A 22,417-nucleotide genomic window follows, 5' to 3' on the forward strand; every position below is an offset into this window, starting at 1 on the left:
TTTTTGACTTTATTCTATAGGGCCAAAGGTAAGGACCCAGTGCCCTAGGTTAGGTTAGGTTAAATACATCCTTGTATTTCACTTGTTTTGGGTTTTCCCTCAAACAAAAGCCCTGGTTTCCCAGTGTTGCTCTACATAGCAGCAGAATATAAACTAATTTGCTGCTGAACTGAACGTAGAAACTTTCAAAGCACCATTAAAATTTAAACCACATTTTATATCTATAGTATTCTTAAAAATTGCATTAACAGCATTTGACATGGATATTTTCGTCTTTAGCACAGGCTTATGTAACCTTTGTTAAGGTGTTCTGCCCAACTATAGCCAAAATAACAGTTTTGGCCATTTCACCTCTGATTCAGAAGGGTCCTGAGTTAAACCTCATCTCTCCACCAGGCGCAAAACTATTCAGTTTTGTTGGTTTCTGCTCATATAGAAATACAAAGAATGAAACTTGCTGATGGGAAGGCTAAAGACACAAGATGGAAATTTTTAATTACAAAACTCCCACACTTTTAGGTGAGATGGACCATGAAAGCTCACATTCTAAACAGATAGCACAGTAACACCTCTGGTTATCCCCCCTACCCCATCCCCCGATTCAACATATGGTTTGAGGAGAATGATTTCAAGGAATCTGGCTACAACCTGAGCAAGATGTCTGCAATAAATCTGACCCACCTCACAATTGGGCATACTAGTTTAAACTATATTCCCTTTTGTATGGAGCCAGTGTGATAGTGCCCTATCCGATGAGCACAAACTGGTGTACTGTTCCAAACCATTTACAGAGGAATTACCATTAAGATAGGATATCTATGAGATGCCACGGCTTAACAAAATATAAACCTATTTGTACATTTGCTGATATTCATTTTCTCACCGAGTAAAGTTTTTAAACTCCTTCATGCCTTACAGAATATCTAAATGAACTTGGTGTTTGGTAACAGAGATGGGTCCAAGGCCTAGGTCTAAACCTCATAACAGGTCAACCTATCAGTCTAGCCTTGGCTAGATTTGGAGATTGCAGGCTTTTACATCAAGTAACCGTTAGCAAAGATAACTAGGTTAGGTTTCAAATGTTGACCAGGAAAGACAGTGAAATAAGAGACGTGCTCCAGCTTTGTCCTTTTGAGGCGGTTGCACTAGCCTAGCCTGGCTTTAAATGGTTCTTCGACAACGTCATTAATCCTGCGTTTAAAGCTAAATGTAATCGATGGGCATTTAATGTTATTAGACTAATACCACCTGGCCATAATTCAACCTAAAATCCTATACGAACACATGTTGTTTAAACTTCTGCCATATTTCTAGTACATTTTGCACTGGACTGAAGTTTTTTTATATTAAGCCTTAATAAGTTTCGCTAAGCTATGACGAAGGTAAGCAAAGGTACCAGTACCTATGTATAAGCACATTTTGATTATGGCCTAATCCTCAAACACAATAAGAAAAAATAATGCAATTCTCTAAAATATTCACCACCCATTTCTCGTATAATCTCAAATTAAACACGCTAAATTTCTCTACGACAACGAAACAAAACCTAAAATCTCACCTCATTAACAAAATGTATACTTAGAATTACAGGAGCATAAATGGACGGTCCGCTGTGTCTCTCACTGGCGCACAGCCAATCACTAGTCTCCAGGGGTCATGGATCAGCTAGTCGGAACAGGTAGTATTTTTAAGTCTGAATGTGCGATATCCTTGTGAGGGTTGCCAGATTCCAATTACATTGAAAGGCACGCAAAGTTTTCCTTGACTTACTTGCCTGGTATTAATACGAAAGGCAAAGTCAAACATAAGGCATTTAAGTTGTAATCACACTGGAACGTTTGACCCATCTCATAAAAATTGGTAGGTAGCTGCAGCTTATCAGGAAAATAATATTGAGTATTATTTCATTCTGGATCAGCAAAATGAATAAAAAATGGGCTATAAGAATTGGCTGTACGCTGTAAATGCTTATAATAAATATACAGTGATTAGGTATTCGGTATTGGCTGGCTGAAATAAAAAGGCTTCATTCAGTGTAAGCAAAAAGTGCAATAGCAGTGGTTCTTCTTCCAAAAATCACTGGAAATTTAATCGTCAGTTCATCCAGCGCGAATAAAAGAAAAATAACCAGACACTGTAACTAAAACAGAATAAATAATCAACAGCACTTTCAAATAGTCAGATTGACATAAATCAGAGAGAGAGAGGAGCATTTTCACTTTTTTTTTTTTTGCTAGAAACAGATTCCTGAGTCGAGTAATAGGTTTTTTTTTTTTTGCTCACGTGACCTTAGCTGAATTCACGAAAGTCGCAGAAGCAGAAGAACGATTCAGGAGAATCTCAGAAATTCGCAGACGCCAACTTTCCTCGCTCTCCTCTGAAGAGCTGATCACACTCAAACTGCAAAAGCAATAAATGGCCAACTTTTGACTTGTATCTTTGTTCATTTTGCAACGTCGGTTTTTAAATCCGATAAACAAACGTCAATAATTTTTTCCAGCAGTTTTACTTCCTCATTCCTAAAAAAAAAAAAAAAAACTGGTCCAAGTCATATAAACTGACGAAAAGTTTAGAAGTTATGAGTGTATGAGTCAACCAGTTTGAGCTCTAGTAACAAGATGGTATCATCCCAAATATTTCCGCATATTTTTTTTGTTCGTTGAAAAGGGAAATTCATTACCACCTCAAGAGAAAAATACTTTTCGTCTCTCTCTCTTTCAGATTAAGTGAGTTTTCCCTCTTTACTGTCCTAACTGCAAACGATGGGTTCAAATGTTTAAAACCGACGTGAAATTTCGTCCCGTAACACATGATCATTTAAGGTAAAACACAGGATTTCTAATGAAATTTACCACTGAAGAAAAAATTGAAGCTATAACCTCACAAAAACAGCTTAAAATAAAAGAAATAAACGAAATCATGTGGGAAATACTGAAAAAAACGGACGAACTATTTTCCTACGAGCCAAAGGACCCGATGCACATTAATGACACCTCGTGCAATTCGTCCGTCAACGAACCAGAAAATATATGAAAAAAGGACAAATGAAAACGGATCATTGGAGTTCACTTCGAGTCAATGGGAATGAATGAACGAATGAATGAATAAATAATGAATGAGGGAATGAATGAAAGATTTTACGTCGTATCAACAAAATAGTAAGAGGAAAGGTGTTTGAGGGGGCGGGGGTCCCGAGAAGGCAGGTGTTGACTATTCGTACAAGAGCTGGGGAAAAGCCGAGATGAAGGCCGCTATGGGGAAGGGGAATAGGGTGTGAGGGGAGGGGGGAAGGTGGATGGGACTAGATGGGAGTGTATAAATGCAAAGGAAAGATGAAGAATTTAAAGTTACCGGGGCAAAATTGCAAGGCAGCTACAAAGAGAAAGAGAGAGAGAGAGAGCGCAGGACGCCTTATTCATGCCATGTAAAAAAACTGAAGATAGCAAAATTCGATTTCCGTAATGTTATCCTCACGGAAATCGTGTGAAATAAGTACTATACTTTTACGAGTCTGAAAATGCACATTTCTGTATCTACTCTGGTCATTTTCTATAAACAAAAGGTTCAGGATCATCAATTTAAACTCCAGTTCATTACAACAAAGCAGGAAAATCTTTCCTCAGGTACAGAAGAATGATTTCCGTGTGACATAATGCAGGAAACTTCTCGTAATCACAATGCTTAATACAGGAAGTCAAAAATATAATTTTATGCAGATACATACAAAGCACTCGAAGTTAAAAATGCAAGGATTAAAAAATCAGATTAACTCCAGTAAGATTTGAAATACGAATGAATTTTCAAGATATATTCACATTTTTTTGTTCTCACCTTAATTTGAAACCAGAAGCTAAAAGAAACTTGTTTATTTGTATTTTTGTCCGCTTAAAATTTATATAAAGTCCTGCATGGACATATTTTGAACTTTATTATACGTTTCATTTTTAGTAAAAAGGTAGCACAATATAATAAAGACAAGAAATGAAACAAGCGGGCAAAAAGACAATTAGATAAAAATGAGGATATGGAAGCAAGAGAGGAAAGCAAGCAAGGACAATAAATAAATACATAAATATAAATAAGTAAATAAATAAATAAATAACTGAAATGGAATATACAGAAATCTCGGTTAATTCATACCATAGATTTATCGCTTAAAAAAAATCCCTACTTCTTCTTCTTCTTCTTCCCAACTTGTTCCCATTTTTATATGGGTTCGCCGTGATGCCTTCTTTTAAAAGGACTTTGATTCAAACACTAATAAAGACTGAAAAAGACGAATGAAAACAGACTGGCAGCAAGATAGGATGGAATAATTATTAAGAAGAAAAAAAAAAAGTGAAATCAAAACTCCTGGGTAATTTCAACTTGGTATCCCCTCCGCCCGGCTGGCAAAACTGATTAGACAACATCGAGCAACATTTGTGGGACAAAATCCCCCCGATTATTGTCATCGGGGGCATTCAATCACAGGAACAATGCGCCGCCGGGAGGGAAAATCGAATGAAGAGTGATTCATAAAACTCGCTTTGATCGCCCTTGTACTGAATGCGTTGAATCACTGCCAAACGCCACCATTTCATACATGAATAAAGATTGGCCTCGAGACAAAACTCAGGCAAAATGAAAATGAAAAAGTAGAAGGATTTTACAAAGGGGTGTGCCTTTGTTGTAAAATAATGTTCCTCAAGATCCAGCCTCATGCCACGGGTCTGTTTCGTGAACCAGAATAAAATTATTTTCTATTGCAATGGAATAGGTGTAGTTACTCTAGTTTTGCTTATTCTAATGTTTGCAGACATACTCTTCTCAAACTATATGATAATGTGTCAAAAATCTTAATTTTTAATTACTCTAGTGTTTGCTTACTTATACTAGCAAAGAATTCTAAGTTACATACAGAGCATACTCCTCCAGATCGTCATTCCTAACATATAATAATGTGTCCTATATAAATCTTACATTTTTATCAAATCTTGCAACGCACAGGATGAAGCAACAGCCTAAATATATGGATTTCTCTTATCATGATTTTTATATGAATAACAGTAACAATACGTTAGATATAAATCTTTCCTGCAATAAGCTACGTTGCTCGTGGTTATCATGTGGATAGGTGATCATAAGTATGTCATTTGATACAAATGGTGGTAGGGACATTGGGCTACCAACCATATATAACAAAACAAAAAAAACACTAAAAATTTACGAGAGTATATAAGGATTTAAATTACCAATTACAGCGAAACTTGGAGTTAGGTAACAGACTAGCATAAACCCTAAAAAAACACACAAAAAAAAACAAGGATATAGGAGGGGAGGCAGCATAAAATGGCACCCGAATCAATCCACAATTAATGTTAATCTGCAAATCAGAACTCCCGCACGGTACAGTGGAGTGGAAGGGTGTGGCGGGGTGGGGGTGGGTTGGGGGGAAGGCTATTGAGATGGCGGACAGGGGTTGAGCGAACTAGGTTAACGGATGTATGGATCCTGTGGATTGGCCTACTAATAAGACAATTAAGCCCTCGATTTGCAACCATGAATTCAAAACAATGAACAAGTAATTGGTGCAAAAACAAATCAGGGGAAAATGTCGTTTATTTGGTGTGTTTGATTAGATCATTAGACTCTACCTATCTTTTTTTTTTTTAATTAGAAAGCAATCTATTGGAGAGCTGCAAATGCGCTCACACACTGAAACAAAGGTTGCAACCATAGACCGAAGCGCTCATCTAATGTCATTTATTTGATGTTATACAAGACCTACAAACATTTAGAATGAGAGAAAGTGAGAAAAAACCAACATGCAGTAAAATCAAACAGAAATCAGAAACACCCCCATTAAAGGGAAAACAAAATATTAAGGAAAATTAGCTCGAGGAAAACACAAAACAAAAGCGCTCTCACTGGACCAAACCTTTGAATCTATTCTCAAAGAGAAGACTAAAAGCGATCGGAAAACTTTATGGTGAGGTGGTTGGTCACAAAGTAAAACCTTGCCTGTAATTGTGGGAATTAACATATATAAAATCTTATATACAATAACTTGCTGTTAAGACATATGCATTAAATAGTTATGAACTGTACTTACATAAAGGGTTCATGCGGTGTATACACGTTCTCATTAGTTTACACAATTCCAATTAACCTCTAAACCACAATTCCTGCCACTACTGTTATTACGTACATATACGCACGTGTGCGTGCATACACAAAAAGATCATCTGATAGTTAACAGCATCGTAAGATAAAAACAATTGGGAGCCACTTCGGCAATTTCAGAACGGAAAGGAGTGAGCACGAAAAGAAAACGGAGTAAGTAAGGATCGACATGCTAAAAGAAAATGGGATTACATTCGACGAATTACCGCACAAACTCTAATAAAATATGAACAGTGTAATGCTTCGAACATATACAGTTTGTAGGCCTCATTCCAAAGAAACTACGCAAATTTCAACAGACGCCAAATATAAAAACGATAATAGACACAAGATTAGCTAAAACAGATTATAAGAGGATAATATATATTAACTCTGTAAGTGGGAATCATGAATAAATGATGATGCAAAAAAGTAAATAAAAAATATCAAATGAGAAAAGTTCTATCTGAACGATGGAAAGAATCAGGAAAATTATTTAAAGGATAAAATTTGGCAATAGAAGGCATAATGAGGAATGAATGTAACAAATCAACAAAAAATTTACTATCAAGACTGATTCTCACCAATGAAGCTGAATAGCTAAAAACATAACAATTGAGAGGATTAAATCGCGCGCGCGCTCGCCAGAGAGAGAAAGAGAGAGAGAGGTGAATCTCTCGAGCGCAACGCTGTGATAAACGAGGACATTCCTCACAAGAATCCTTTGCTTCCAAATTCCCAAGGCTGTCATTTTCAGGCATCTCATACAAGATAACACATAGTAATGTAAAAGAAATAAATTATAATATTCTATTGGCTATGAAAGCGATGATTATTTAAAGCCTGAAATGCAATATTCAGTGTCCAAAGGTAACATAACATCGTTCTACCCTCGAGAAGAAAAAATTACATTAATAAAAATATTTCTATGATCATCTTGGTGTGGTACTCGTGGCGTTCTTATAACAACTCACTAGCCATTTAGTTAAGGACGATCAAAATCTAACAACATGTAAAATAACTCTAGAAAACATGTCCCCGCCCCCGCTCACTCTCTCTCTCTCTCTCTCTCTCTCTCTCTCTCTCTCTCTCTCTCTCTCTCTCTCTCTCTCCCACGTGTCTCTAAACATTTTCCATTCGTCGACAAATAAAGGAGTTGCGTCATTGTTTGAACAATCGTCTAACTTTATTTTCCCCTTCCTCATTTAGAGACTAATGAAGGACGCTACAAAAGTCAACATTTGCCCACAGGAGAGAACTTGGAAGCTCAAAAGTAAACGAATACAACCGAGATTACAACAGCTCTCTCTCTCTCTCTCTCTCTCTCTCTCTCTCTCTCTCTCTCTCTCTCTCACCGCCCCACATCTATTATCAAGCCCCGGCGCCTTTATCTATACTATTTTCCATTTCGTTTTCAACCTAGCACAAAACTTTACAATCACATACGAGAGTAAGGCGCGAAATCTCTCTCTCCCTCTCTCTCTCTCTCTCTCTCTCTCTGTCTCTCTCATTTATTATCACGCCTCAGCACCTTTATCTATACTATTTTCCATTCTGTTTTCAACCCAGCACAAAACTTTACAATCATATACGAGAGTACGGCTCGGAAATCTCTCTCTCTCTCTCTCTCTCTCTCTCTCTCTCTCTCTCTCTCTCTCTCTCTCTCTCTCTCTCTCTCCACTCCACTGATTAATGAAACACGACGCTAAACAATACCCATTTCAGGCACTGCCGCCTATAATGCGAGTCGCTTGATTACACAAACACAGTCAGGGAAACCCAAGTCCACTCCCTCGGCTGTAGAGCCACAACATACAGGAATTCCAGAGGCAGTCATTCCCTAGTTAATAGGGAATGCGATCACAGTATGGGCCGGATTTCGGAAGAGGGGTAGGGGTTTTGGAAAGGTGGGTTATCAGGCTGGTAAAGAACTGAGGTTGGCTGAGTGATGTTGTAAGGGGAAAGGGGAGATTAACCAAAGGGATTAGGTGTTTAAAATAAGTCAGAGGGATGAGTTAAGATACTTAAATCTTTGGAATGAGAGTGACACTTACAGCAGCTTGAGGGGAATGTGGTGATGATATTGTAAAAGTGTATGAAGCGTGGGGGAGGGGGGAAGGGCTAGGACGAGATGTAAATGTGTCATTGTTAAGGCAGATGAGCACCGAGAAAGGCAGGATCGCCGAAACCTCTGCTAAGGCTGAAAAACACAAACAGCTTTTGCAGGTATATGAATATATTTGTGTATGAAACAGATTCTATTTCAGAACACTGGGACATAGACAGTATCAATGATCAACAGCGACAAAGGCAAGAAGCAACGAACAAGGAAGTAGTTATAAAGAATTCTTCTTACATGAAAAGAGTTAAAAGGCAAATATGGTTACAACTGCAAAAAAATAATAATAATAATAAAATAAATAAATAATAAATAAAAATAAAAATAAAAAACTGCCGCAGAACATTTGAAACTGACCATATGAGTCTACGCAAGGTTACAGAATAAATAATACAAAAAGGTTCTTGGAAGGTAAACCAACTTTCAAAAGAACTTCAAGCAGACTTGTAAATGATAGAAAAACTTTTCAAATATTTAAAATCTTACGTTCACTGGATAAAAATTCACAAAGGAAAAACAGAGTAGATTACAAGTACAGAGAGAAACATAGGAATGAAACGCTGCAGAACAATGCCTAAGGCAATTACCAAGCACAAAGCAGGTTTAATACCTTAGGTGTGCAAGATAACACAACTTAGGATGAGATACCCAATTAACTCACCAGCCAAGTCAGCTTTAACTAAATATGAAAGCACAATTAGGTAACCCAATTGTACAATCGACGTACAGTACATTTAGGTACTCCCAGTGTACAATAAATGTACAGTGTGACAGTACAGTGTATAATTTATACACAGAAATGTTTATGAATACTGGCGTTCCAAAGTAAGGGGTGGGTCATGGCTCGCATATACCGCTCCGATAAATAACATTTAAATATGGAACCCATTAATAACATATACATACCTAATTAATTAATAATTTAATATATGCAGATTTATACATCTGTGTTTCGTTATTGCCTGTGTGCGCTGGTAATTCCGAATATCTATCATGATACAAAAGGAGGCTGCGGAACCGAATGATGTTGTGTGCGTTCGCGCGTGCACACACACATACACACTGTCACTGTACAAAAATATATGCACACACAAATAAACATGAACTATTATTACATAAAATATAAATTTTTTATCTTGATTGGGCTTGAGATAGTCTACATCTTCCAGTTCGTTTACAGTCTCTCACCCTAACTCTACGACTCCTCTCAGACTGACTGAATTTTAAGGTCTCTCTCTCTCTCTCTCTCTCTCTCTCTCTCTCTCTCTCTCTCTCTCTCTCTCTCTCTCGGAATGATCTGTCTCTATTATCTCTAATAAAACAACTATTTCATTCATTACGGTAACGCCTGAACACACAGAACCTGCAAGCACTGGCTGCAACTGGGTTGAGACGATAACGAAATGATTGGAAAACTTTCAACAACGATGAAACATCGAAGCCGACAAGACTTGACAAAAAGAAGTTTGCTCGCTTTGGTCTCCTCCTGTGGCTCATTCTGCGGGTTTTAGTTCTCTGAAAAGAAAACCATTGCGCCGGCTTTGTCTGTCCGTCCGCACTTTTTCTGTCCTCCATCAAATCTTAAAAACTACTGTGGCTAGAGGGCTGCAAATTGGTATGTTGATCATCCACCCTCAAATCATCAAACATACCAAATTGCAGCCATCTAGCCTCAGTAGTTTTTATTTGATTTAAGGTTAAATTTAGCCATAATCGTGCTTCTGGAAACGATATAGGACAGGCCACCACCAGGCCGTGGTTAAAGTTACATAGGTCGCGGCTCATACAGCATTATACCGAGACCACCGAAAGATAGCTCCATTTTCTGTGGCCGTGATTATATGATGTACGGGAAACTCGATTGCGCCGAAGAAACTACAGTGCATATTTTACTTGTTTTCTTTACCGACAGGAAGGAGTTTTTTTTTTTTTTTTTTTTAATGTGCCGTGACTCCTCATTCCTGCGCTGAATGGCACAAAGAAATGGCCTGAACATAGCTACTGCTTATTATATAAATGTTAATTTAGTATGAAGGCGTACACTGTACACATTTTCTTTATGCCATCACCAATGGAACGAACCATCTCAGTCGACAAACCACCAGGTACTAGCCTAATTAGCTGATGAAAACAACAGCAGCGGCATAATAGATTATTCAGAGACTATCAAGAGTTTTTTTCCCAAGGAGCGAGGCGAGATTGCTAACCTCTGATTGATAGCACCATTTTATACAAACACACAACGGAAATGAGAGAGAGAGAGAGAGAGAGAGAGAGAGAGAGAGAGAGAGAGAGAGAGAGAGAGAGAGTGTACATTTTCTTACCAAAAGCGCTATGAACAGAGAGAGAGAGAGAGAGAGAGAGAGAGAGAGAGAGAGAGAGAGAGAGAGAGAGAGAGAGAGAGGTGTACATTTCCTTGCTAAAAGCGCCATGCACCTAACCATGGTAGCCTTCCAATTTTTAAGCTGTAACAGACGTGTATCACCATATCTTCAGCCAGTAAGTCAGTTGACCGACATTTTCAGCTACAATGAAAAATAACCCGCAATAATCACCTCCACCACACATCCTTGCTAAACCTGAAGAGTAATCTACGGGAAATCACTCCGCGACCTTGATCGTTACCCTGGAGAGTAATCTCCAGGAATCCCCATTTCGTCTCTTCTTATCAATTACTGGAAACAGTAAACATGTACTGTTCAAAGTAGGTCAGTCATACTATCAACTTACTAAGGCAATTTAGCATTTCTAAAATTACCTCTTCCGAGTTGTGTAAGTCGAACGGAATATTCCTTGCGTCTTAAAAGTTAACTTGGAAGTCGAATGGAGTATTTTTTTGCTTCTTAAAAGTTAACTTGGAATTCGTATGGAATATTCCTTGCGTCTTAAAAGTTAACTTGGAAGTCGAATGGAATGTTTCTTGCGTCTTAAAAATTAACTTGGAAGTCTAATGGAATATTTCTTGCGTCTGAAAAGTTACCGTCCATTAATTTTGCGTACAGTCTTTTCATGATCTCTATCAAAATAGATTTTTGCTTCTATTAAACATGAGTCTGAGGATATACTCATTAACATATTCGCATAACTGAATAACGCAAGGCTAAACACGAGATCAGCGCCTGCCCTATGAGCCTACAGAGGCCCGGGAGGACTTTAACTTGAACTAATTCAAACACGTACGACAAGACAAAAAATTTACAAAAGTGATCCTAATTGGATCATAAACTTATATTTTAGCATATGACATAAAAATAAAACAAAACAATAAATGATGATACAAAAACATTAAAAACATAAACAGGAAACATAAAAAAAAGGAACGCAGATATTGGAGTAAAATCTTCTAATGGAAGTCTGCAATTCTCTCTGGTAATAGGCAATTTTGAAAATGCGGTTGGGGCAGCAGAAGATCGTCTTAGAGAGAGAGAGAGAGAGAGAGAGAGAGAGAGAGAGAGAGAGAGAGAGAGAGAGAGAGAGAGAGAGGTAAATCTTTAGGATTTTAAATCGCCCCTGGGATAGGTCAGTGCCATCTCGTCACTCAGCATCACTTTAGGTGACCGGAAACAGATGAAGTCTGGCTGGACTCGGCTACTTGAAGTTTGGAGGTTGGTAATGACATAAAAAAAAAAAAATTGGATGGGGAGGGGGAAGAAGGGAAGACTGGTTGCTTCCTTGGTCTTTCTCTCTTTAACCTGAAATCATCGACCATTTTTTTCTTTTTTTTTTGTGTTCAACTTACTGCTAAAATACTCTTACTTGCGAGTAATGAATTATTCTCCTATCTCATTTGTGAAAGGGAAGATTACTTATCGCCCATCTCTCTCTCTCTCTCTCTCTCTCTCTCTCTCTCTCTCTCTCTCTCTCTCTAAAAAGTCTCTCTATCTATCTCTCTCTCTCTCTCTCTCTCTATATATATATATATATATATATATATATATATATATATATATATATATATATATATATATATATATATATATATATATATATATATATATATATATATATATATATATATATATATATATATATATATATATATATATATGTATGTGTGTGTGTGTGTGTGTGTGTGTGTGTGTATGCGTGTATGTGTGTGTATGTGTGTTTGTTGTGTGTGTATGTTACTTCAGAGGACTGATGATGATTTTTATTCCCTTGAACGTCGAAGCTGAAAGTTTTTTCTGCATTTCATCTGACACAACAGTGAAGTTCAAAGATATGGATCGATGTAGAATGACTGATTATTTAGGATCATTCAACGCCCGAAGCAACGACGTCAGTAATAATAATAAAACTAATAGAAAGGCAGGTAATGATCGTTATTTTGTAGATATAATACTCTTTTCTGAAGTCCTGCTGGAGGTAATACTTCAAGGATTACTATTAAAAGCTGTGCAATAATTGTTCAAATAGTAATAAAGAAAATTAAATCATTAAGTTTGTATGGACTAATTAAGCGACCGCGGAACGTTATATATAACAGCAATATGTTGCTCAGAGTTTCAAAGCTTAGAAGCTGTTGCACAAATTATCGTGGAAAAAACCGGTTGAAATTCTTTTAATTTTACCTGAATCGTTACTTTGCAATACGAAGAACAAGGCAACTTTCCATTGAAATATTTTCATCCAACAAAAATTATTTTAAAAAAATCTGAGTCGTATATTCGAAGCTACCAATAAAAATTTCTTTAATTTCAATTGAAAGCAATCAAACTAATACTGGAATTAGTATTGAACATCAAAGAAGCTGGAAAACTTCGATCATAAAACCTACTCGTACATTGCTCGAGTTTATTTATTTTCATTTTGTTACGCACTCCGGTGTGATGTATGTTGATTAAATTATTGGCTTTGATGAAACGATATTCAAACCACGAGCATTTGTAGTGCCCTATTATTTGAGAGAGAGAGAGAGAGAGAGAGAGAGAGAGAGAGAGAGAGAGAGAGAGAGAGAGAGAGAGAGACTTAATACCCATAATTTGCTTTTGTGCCCGTTAACACCATTCACCAATCTCGAAATTAGATCCATTACTGACGAGAGGCAAAATTCTTCGCTTCCTTTTGCGTTTTGTTGACTGGCTCGAGAACTGCTCTTGATGCAAGAAGGAGATCACGACGTTTTGGGAATCACATGATGCCATTACGCGGGAGAAAAAGAACTATCTGTAATTGACAATGGCATTACAATCCCTGGATTTTGCCTCTCTCTCTCTCTCTCTCTCTCTCTCTCTCTCTCTCTCTCTCTCTCTCTCTCTCTCTCTCTTCTGTTCCTTTGTTGGGCGAGTCGGTAGAGTTGTCGGCTAGCACTCGCTAGACCCGAGTTCGATCCTCCGGCCGGCTAATGAGGAATTAGAGGAATTTATTTATGGTGATAGAAATTAATTTCTCGCTATAATGTGGTTCGGATTCCACAATAAGCTGTAGATCCCGTTGCCAGGTAACCAACTGGTTCTTAGCCACGTAAAAATAAGTCTAAGCCTTCGGGCCAGCCCTCTCTAGGAGAGCTGTTAATCAGCTTAGTGGTCTGGTAAAAGTAAGGTATACTTAACTTTTTTTTATGTAAAGAATACATGAGACCAACGTATGTATAATAAACTTAATAAGCCTAAAATTTATAGCATTATTGTATGAGAGTAGTATCTACTAAAACAAGCTCAACAAAAGAACAAAAAGAAATTCCCAGTGCTTCGGCAAAGGAAAAATAGATTTAAAACCTTACCCAAAAGGGAAAGATAAAAAAGAAAAAATAATAAATAAAAATGAAGAAAATTTTCCCCACTAAAATGCAGATCAATGAATCAAAACCCTGGCTTGTAAAAAAAAAAAAAAAATATTTCCAGGTTATGTGTATTTCTTCTTTACGTTTTATGATTTCTTATAAAGAAAGCTAACCGAAAGAGGGACTGACAAAGGAAGAGAGAATGGTCTTGCATCGGACTATCAATTAAATCTGAGGTCTTCATTGCTAATGAGATGTGGGTCGGATTACATGTGCATCATTTGGTCCCGCAGTTAAATGGCTTCCGGTCGGGTTTGGGTAAAACTCTGGAATCATTACAACACAGGTAATTGAAGAGGAAATGGGGATGTTAACCTTGAGATTTTTCCTTTTCACAATAAAAAAAAACTCGGAGGTCGGGGAAAAGGAAATATACATTTTTTTCAAGTATTCTTCATTGTTTTAAAACAAAGTCTATTGATTATAAGAAGCTTTTAAATTTATCTTAAATTTTATTTGAACTAATAAAAAATCTGCAAGCAATGTTCTCTGAGCTGTTATTCTGATCATGGAAAAGTAAGTGTAGAATATTAGAAATATAAAATAAGAAATCTTGAATTATTTCAGCATTTAGATACAATATCTATATTCAGAATAATTTTCTGAATTCAATTTCAACACTGTTTAGTGATATTTAATCAATCAAGCCTTTTTGTGACGATTTATCACTGACAACCTTGAAATGAAGTGAAATTTGACAATTAAAATTAAATATCTATCTTAGTCACATTCTCATGTCATCATGTAAACAATTTTCTATTTAAATTTTCTATATATATATATATATATATATATATATATATATATATATATATATATATATATATATATATATATATATATATATATATATATAAAATGTATATAACATAAACATAAACACATACATACATATAAACAATAAGCAAAGAAAACAATGCCAAAAATACATGTAAATAACAATACTATTTTTTTAAAAAAAAAAAATCACTGCATCACAGACTCGGGATATTGAAGGGATGAGAGGAAAGGATGAAAACAGGAAGGATTTCATCCCCCAGAGAGTAGCTGAAGAGGATACGAAGAGCTTTGGTCTCGTGAAATGGTTGATGGATTTAGAGAGAGAGAGAGAGAGAGAGAGAGAGAGATGAGAAAAATCGGGAAAAATGGTTTACAGGTTTCAAGGGAAGTTATGATAACTGAGAGGAAAAAATGTAGAGTAGATAAACAAAAATGAAGTGGATAGGAGCCTTAAATTTTGAAAAATGTGATGAATATTACAATAAAAAGGCCAAAGTAAATAGTAAAATTTTATGACTATAGTATTTTTTTTTAAATCCTTCCTTCACCAAAAATTTGGAAATTCATCTATAAAGCAATCCTATATACCTAAGAAAAAACAATTGTCTATTCACTAAAGTAAAAGCAATAATTTACTTCCTAAGCAAAAACAAGATCTTTTAATGGAAGTTCTCATCGTAGAGAAAATTAATGTGAGTTACAAAAAGCGTCCTTCTGACACCGAGGGGGTCCTTCCACCTTAAACTTGAATCCTACAATCATCCTAAAACCCTTACATACTACACATTCAAACCTTCCAATCCTAATCCTGTCTATCGTTCACCCAACCCACTTTCTACCTTATTATTCTTGTCCTAATTTCCCTTGAACATATTCCATTGAAATAAATTTGGGTCATGCATCTTTCGGCTCTAACCTTCGCCTATAATCCATAGTAAATATAATGTCCTCATATCTTAGCCTTTTCTTCCTTTTTTTCATCTACCGCATCCATTTTTCCTTCTGTTCCACATCTTAATATGCTGCATGCGAATTTCTCTTTCGCTGCGTCTTCTCATGATATCCCAGACATCTTGTTTTCCGTTTCCAAACACTGGAAATTCATTCTTGACCTTCGCTGCATCAGCTGGAATATCGGCTTCCCCTGCCCGATCTCTCTCTCTCTCTCTCTCTCTCTCTCTCTCTCTCTCTCTCTCTCTCTCTCTCTCTCTCTCTCTCTCTCTCTCATCAACCCAGCCTGCTCTACCTACAGAAATAAAGGGCGATGAGCCCTGATCCTAATTATAAAACAGCCACCAAATTGCCAAAAAAAAAAAAAAAAAAATCAAGATAAAGAAAATTGCCAAAAAAAAAAAAAAAATTCAGGAAAACAAAGAAATGCCTCCTAATTTGATCAAACTCAATTTGAAACAAAAAATGACAAGGAATGGAAAGTACAAGATACATTAAAGGCTGGAAATATCAGTCTAGCTTTACATTATGTGTTAGGTAAAGGATACCTAAGGGGAACCGTTTTCTCATCCTAAACAACTACAGGAAACTACGAAGAGTTTTCCGAATAAGGAAGGTAAATAAAGTTCAGCGGAGAGAGGATTAGGAAAAATGAGAGGTAAAGAGGAAAAAGCTTCTTCGAAATAAGAATTGTCATATAAAACCATTTTAACACGTGATAATCTCCCATTCGTTATGGTGAAGATTCTTTTCGTGACACATCTGTGGAATAAAATGAAATAGAAATCTTCTCTCCTCCCCTACACAAACTCTCTCTCTCTCTCTCTCTCTCTCTGCCACAACGGAGAAAAACACATATGACAGATTTTCACCCCGTTAACATGCCTGGCATTAGGAGAGGGTTAAAGAAGATTTATCTACTGAACTAAAAAGGGGTGAAACAATTTTTCACTTTAATTGTTGCACGGTATTAGCCAGGTACAAAACATGTATGTAATCACGAATTTTTAGTTGTATATGTAATTATGAAGTTCTAGTTGTGTCATAACGCTCAGTAATGCATAAAAAGGAACCATCTGTTTAAATATTTACTTTATATTGAGAGAGAGAGAGAGAGAGAGAGAGAGAGAGAGAGAGAGAGAGAGAGAGAGAGAGAGAGAGAGAGAGAGAGACTTCAAAAGGACTTGAAAAGAAAAATCCTAAATCTCCATATCTCCGGTTAAGTTTCACGGCCGAACTTTCAACAAAAATGCTTGTGGCATAATTTTTGCTACAAGGAGCTAAACATCAAGCGTTAAGGAGACCTGTAGCGGACGCGTCTGTGATATTCAGAATTATGGAAGGAAAATGAAAGTTTTGGTTGGGATGATATTACAGACAGGTAAAAAATAATTTACTGTTAAAAGGGTATTGTTATGAAGACAGGTGCTCAGTTTAACACGAAATAAATGAATAGACAGAATTAATAAGAGTATTAATTGACATGGTTTTCTAGCTTGATTGATTAGAAAAGAAAAATACGTGAACAAGTGAATATTTCTGAAAAAAGTTTCTCAAGGCCACCATGCCATAACATGGATGTAGAGCTATAAAATCGTCACATACAATATATTAGATAAACACTTGTGAGAGCGAGACCGAACACGAAACGGGGAAGAATCCATCGAATAAGCAAACAATGCGACAATCTCTGATTTTCAGAGAATAAAAACGCAAACAGGTGGCCTGTTGGGTACTGCCTGACAGCCGGTGGCAATGAGGAATTCACCTTTAAACCAACCGAACAGAGGCCGAAATGCATCTATGACCGAGTAAAGAATACATAAATTAATTACCTTTGCTGTTGTATCAAAGCAAAAACTGTGATTCATGTTTAATTAATGTAAACAATATGTGTGTGAGAGAGAGAGAGAGAGAGAGAGAGAGAGAGAGAGAGAGAGAGAGAGAGAGAGAGAGAGAGAGAGAAAATGTCATTAACCCGGACTTTCTTTATTCATCGAAACGACAGCAGAATAATCGCCAAAAATAAGGGCGTGTAGTTTTATAGCCTCAGGTTCAGAATAAAAATACCGGAATATCTCCCGTGCCAGTGTAAATTATTTACTGACTAAATTGCACTCCAGTATAATCTAGTTTTATTATTAAAAGTCGAGATTAAAATCTATCTGTATGAAATCCGACGCTGTTTTAAGCGAGTTTGTTTTGCATCTCGGGATCAGTGAGAGTTTTGCAGTATTTTTTGTTAGTTTGTTGACATTAATGCACGTAGTAGTCAATTAACTGAGCAAGAATTTTCTAATACTCCTTTTTCAAATTTGAACATCCTACGTACATTTAAGGTAAACATTGTGACGGAGTACTGAACCACAACGCCTCTCTCTCTCTCTCTCTCTCTCTCTCTCTCTCTCTCTCTCTCTCAATAATCCTTTCTTTCCACCATAGCTGTGATCCACAAAATTCAACCAACCGTCATCTACTTAAATTGCTACTTGAGGCTACAGAGGCATAATTAGTTTGTTTAAATTTATTTTATTTTTTAAAGAAACACAGCTCTACAGATCAGCTCCTTGCCTGGCCTGGATTCGGACGTGGGTTCTTGGGTGGTGAGAACAGATTGGCACCTTTTTTCCACGAGAGCCAGAGAGAGAGAGAGAGAGAGAGAGAGAGAGAGAGAGAGAGAGAGCGCGCGGGGGGTTCTTATAATGAACTATTGGTTTGCACAATTATTCATGTTAAAGGTTACGTAAATTTACAGCTAATGCATTTTGCCTCATACAAAGTTCGTCACTACTGTTTATTCTTTCATTCACCTTTCTTCCATTTCTTCTTGCGCTACTATCTTCCCACTTCATTTCCTTTTTACTCCTTCCCCTTTCTCAAATGTTTTGATTCTCTTTAGCCACAGACTTGGTAATAAAATAAAAAAATTAACTGCAACTAAACTGAGATATTTTCATTTAGTAACATAATCAACCGCACATATTCTGGTGATATTACTTTTCAAGGACACTTTTACACACAAAGAAAATAAGAAAGCCTCTTCATTTAAAAGGAAGAATGTTATCAAAACCAATTATGTTTAGCTCCAAACTAACCACGGTAACGAAATTAATAATATACAGTATATATAATGGAGAATCTGATATATTTTAAAGCATCTTGATTTCTTTTCTTACTAAATGAAAATCATATCTGTTAGAGAATCCCATAAGGAATAGAACGAAAAACTATATTTATATAAAAATGACAAAATAGTAGTAAGGCTACATTTTAGTTTTCTGTAAAAGAAAACTTTTCTGTCCGCCCTCAGATCTTAAAAACTACAGAGGCTAGAGGGCTGCAAATTGGTATGTTGATCATCCACCCTCCAATCATCAAACGTAAAAATTGCAGTCCTCTAGCCTCGGTAGTTTTTCTTTTATTTAAAGTTCAAGTTAGCCAAAATCGTGCTCCTGGCAACGACATAGGATAGGCCATCACCGGGCCGTCGTTAAGCTTCATGGGTCGCGGCTCATACAGCATTGTACCGAGACCACCGAAAGATAGATCTATTTTCGGTGGCCTTAATTATACGCTGTAGCGGCTGTACAGAAAGCTCGATTACGCTGAAGAAACTTCGGCGCATTTTTCACTTGTTTTCTCTTTGAAATAAAGTGAACGAAACAGAACCAACACCCACGTCTGCCTCCATTTTTCGGCACAAAAGCACAAGTAGTGCGATCTTTCTGTTGCTTCAAAAATAATTCAATGGGAAGGGAGCACCTTCCATAAAAAAAGAGCATTTTACAGCTGTTGTTCATTCACTTTTTCTGGCTCCGATAAAGTTTTAGCTGTAAAGTCAGTCAACAATAAAGTTTATTTCATTGAAAAACAATTATGGGGTCGCCCTCGGAATAACATTGGGAGTTCTAAACATGTGCCAATCTGACCTCTCGCCCCCTTCCCCAAATACCATAACATGAGGTGATCGAAGTGGTAAAAATATTGAATTTCAAAATGTTTATATTTTTCCATCGCCCACAATATTGCAGCACAATCTAAATAATAATACCAAAAACACATTTCTATCAGCCAGATGAGTTTATGTGAAATAGTGGCGGCAACGCTTTCCGATAAAATCATAAAATATTACGTGATAACTGATATGTATCATGACATACATTCAGGATATTTAATTTTAATTCACATAGAGATTCAGATTCCCGTATTTATCGTTCTAATGTAAACAAATATATTTACTGCAGCTCATTACGCCGAACTTGTGTTGTTATTTAAAACAAAAATATTTTATGTGTCCAACAGGGTAAGGGGAAAATTGTTCGTTGAACAAATGACACATGGATTGTACACACACACACACACATACACACACACACACACACATACACATACACACACACACATATATATATATATATATATATATATATATATATATATATATATATATATATATATATATATATATATATATATATATATATATATATATATATATATATATATATATATATATATATATATATATATATATATATATACATAGAGAGAGAGAGAGAGAGAGAGAGAGAGAGAGAGAGAGAGAGAGAGAGAACACTCACGTATGTATACAGTTCCACAATTGCAAATTCACCCCAAATGAAAAACCCTAGCTCCATGAAATTGCATGCAGGATAATGGCATGTAAATTGGTATTGTTTCCTCTGGTAATAAATATAGCAAATTTTATGAAGGGACTCCGCATATCCGTGACAACTCCACCAAAAACGAAATATTCTGAAACATGAGCGAGAATAATACACAAAAAACGAAGAGATCTGGGAATTCATGATCAACTGAACTGGATGTGACAACCGATAAACGGGAAAAAATGTTATATGAAAACCTACAGAATGGAAAGAAGTGGCAAATTTTTTCTATAATTGTCATATAAAAATGATAAAAACAGGAAGTTAATTAACGCTGAATAATAAAACTTTTAGAGTTTGAACAGTACATTCTTTTATGCAAAAACTAAATAAAGAGGTTATTATTGTTGCCGTGAGTACCTGGGAAAAAAGAATTTAAGTTGAATATAAATAAAAAGAAAATAATTTAACAAAATGGCCAGCTTTAATTGCGCAAATATAAAGAAATTAGAACCTGAAGGAGCCGAGTGTTTAACACAGTAAAATATACTAATATAATTTACTGCATTTCAGGTTCCCAGATGCAGGCAAGCAGAGAGAAACGACATTTAGAGAGAAAAGGGAGAGAAGGAAAATGGAAAAACGCTTTAGATCACCATCTTAGAAAGGGGGGGGGGTTATAAATAAGAGAAGAGAGATAATTTAAAACAAACATCAAACCTGAAAGTGCCAAAGAGCAAACAAGCAGAGAGAGAGAGAGAGAGAGAGAGAGAGAGAGAGAGAGAAAAAAAAAATGAAATAAGGAAAAGGGAAAAACTGATTAGATCACCATCTTATATGGGAGGATGTTTCATAAATAAGAGAAGACAGACAATTTAAAACTAACATCACGTTAGAATGTGCCCAATAACAAGCAAGCAAGAAGAGAGAGAGAGAGGGAGAAAAAAATGAAATAAGGAAAAGGGAAAAACGTATTACATCACCATCTTATATGAGGGTATATTGTAAAATTAAAAGCTATGAGAGAAAATCAAACGGGCGTGAAATATCTCCATCTTCGTGACAGTTATACTGCGATCGTTTTAAAATCATTTTGCTAGAGACTTCAAGAGATTTCCAACTCAATGAGCTCTATCATAAAAAGTCCTCTGAGGTGGTTCCTCTTCATCGCATTCTTCCTCTGGCGTGGCTGTGCCCCATCTGCTTGCTTGCAACTTCCAAACTCTTTCATATTTTTCTCCCTCTCTTTCAATTTCCGACCCACCTGCACCCCGCTGCCCCTCGGGCTGTAATATCGCAAAAACGGAAATTAAAAATGGAAATGAATATTCATCAGGGGATTCCGCCGGGCACGGTTGGAAGTGCCTGGCGGGTTGACTAGATCGTTCGAAGCTTTCGAAGGCTTTCGTTGCAATCTGATGATTGTCTGGGCATTTTCTATAACTCTCTCTCTGTCTCAGAGCAATAACCCCTGAAGTGACATTCACATGGTAAACAAATCGTTAACTGAAGCACCTTTTTTAACATAAACTTTAAGCAAAGAGGTATAAATTACTTACGAGAGCTGGCAATTGATTTTGACCGCTTTATGGCCGGCTCATTCAACAGGTGCTACTTTTTGTCTTTAGGCACTCGCACTCATGCTCTCTCTCTCTCTCTCTCTCTCTCTCTCTCTCTCTCTCTCTCTCTCTCTCAGCATATGTGTGTGTGTGGGATATATTATTTACATTAATGCTTCATGTATCTCAATGTACGACAAAAAAAAAATATCGAATCTTTTATGGTATTTACTTTCAAAGGAATGAAAAGATGAGTTCCAAAGCGGGATAACACACATACACTTCAACAGTTCTTTATCTATTTTGTATTTTTTAACACTTTTACTTTAACTTATATATCAAGCTCATATCACACTCGAGATAGTTGTAAATCGTGCTGGTAAAACGAGTCGAGTAACAAAGGTATGTTACAGGTCCACATGTTATTTGATCTATATTTTTGGCAGCCTCAAAA

Source organism: Macrobrachium rosenbergii, chromosome 24 (assembly GCF_040412425.1).
Source record: "Macrobrachium rosenbergii isolate ZJJX-2024 chromosome 24, ASM4041242v1, whole genome shotgun sequence".
In the NCBI taxonomy this organism is placed as follows: domain Eukaryota; kingdom Metazoa; phylum Arthropoda; class Malacostraca; order Decapoda; family Palaemonidae; genus Macrobrachium; species Macrobrachium rosenbergii.